This window comes from Etheostoma cragini, unplaced genomic scaffold (assembly GCF_013103735.1).
Source record: "Etheostoma cragini isolate CJK2018 unplaced genomic scaffold, CSU_Ecrag_1.0 ScbMSFa_4654, whole genome shotgun sequence".
NCBI classification, from domain to species: domain Eukaryota; kingdom Metazoa; phylum Chordata; class Actinopteri; order Perciformes; family Percidae; genus Etheostoma; species Etheostoma cragini.
Genome location: NW_023269049.1, coordinates 26,819 through 28,380, shown reverse-complemented (window position 1 = coordinate 28,380; position 1,562 = coordinate 26,819).

Below are 1,562 nucleotides of genomic sequence, written 5' to 3'. Positions count from 1 at the left end.
ATACTGTTATATCATCTGTGCTAACATAATAGAGATTTCAATAGCGTGATGCTCTTTAAATATATGTTGTAAAAAAACACTGTACAAACGTTTTGTTGAACAGGACGACCCTATCGGACCGCTCTCCGTGGTTCTGACCAGAGAGGAGCGCTTTGGAATCTCCATTACGCACCACACCTGGCTGCGCTATTACGCAAAGCTCCATAGACCTACTGGAACAGTGGTCAGCCATCTAACATTTACCCAAAACATGATGTAGTTCTGCTCGTATAACAGGAGGCCGAATATTTCACAATTCTGTTTAATTGTTGTTATGTTTTCAACAACACTGGCCGACAGTTTTCATTCAACACTCGGGCACAGAACTTGTTCATTGACGTCATCTGTCGTGTAAAAAGAGACTCAAGTTGTTTCCGAAAGAGACAAACTTACTTTAGTGTGGTTCATGTTATAAACATATTTAACAAAAGGAAATAAATCACATTAACAACAGACACAGCGCCCATAACAAGGGGAACCCATGAGGGAAAAAGAACAACAGTAACAAGCTGATATAGAAATAGAAATGCGCCTGTAGATTTGTAACGGGTTATGAATCGATTATTTTAATGTATCTCAATTCAGTAGCCTTCACACACCTTACTCATCCCCTCGTGGTACACTATTAAACTCGCTAAAATAGGCCTAGAAGAAGAACAGGGAACGACTCATTTCCTCTTTTTCTCTCTATGTTACTAACTTTCAACATGTAGACTACGAATTCATCACATGTTTTTAGGTCGCCTCACACACACACAAACACACACTTACACACACTGACACAAATTACAGGAGTAGTCGGCGGGATTTGCTCTTGAAAATTTCAATGATTTCATCGAAGCCAAAAGTTACTGTAAGCTCTCTTTCATATGTCAACAGACATATAGACTCTAGAGACATGAGGCGAGACGTAAGCATGGTGCTCCTGTTTGGTGTTTTAATCCGGTTGACACTGGAAAAGACGCGTTCAGCTGTACAGGATGTCATCAGCAGTGTTATCAGAGCTTTTAGGAAAGCATGGATGTTTGGGAAAACGTCCTCATTGCATATGCTCATCACTTCAACAAGACTTTTGAGATGTTCTCCTCTTTTGTTTTTCCTCTCTATGAGTTTCACAAGCACTGCGAGCTCCGTTGAGAGTGGCCGAGCAGATGGTTTCATTAGTATGAAGGCTGGGAGACACCAGGGCCGCTGCAGATGCCAGAGGAGTCACTGTGGAATCTAGTGTTCAGTTCACTAAGCTGGCCGTCTGTTAGCGCCTTGGAAATTTTGCGCAGATCACTGTCACTTCATAGACAAACAACTTTTTTTAAATTAAGTTAAAAACTATTTAAGATTTAGCCTATTTTAGCACAAATTATGAGATAATTTGCCATTTTTTAATAAATCTTTATCATTAAAATATATTATTATTATTTTTTAATGACAATTTGTGGGTGGTCCTGTTGAAAAGTGGGTGGGCCTAGGCCCGTCAGGCCCACCCATGACGCCGTGCCTGCTGTGTGTGTGTGTCTGTGTGTGTG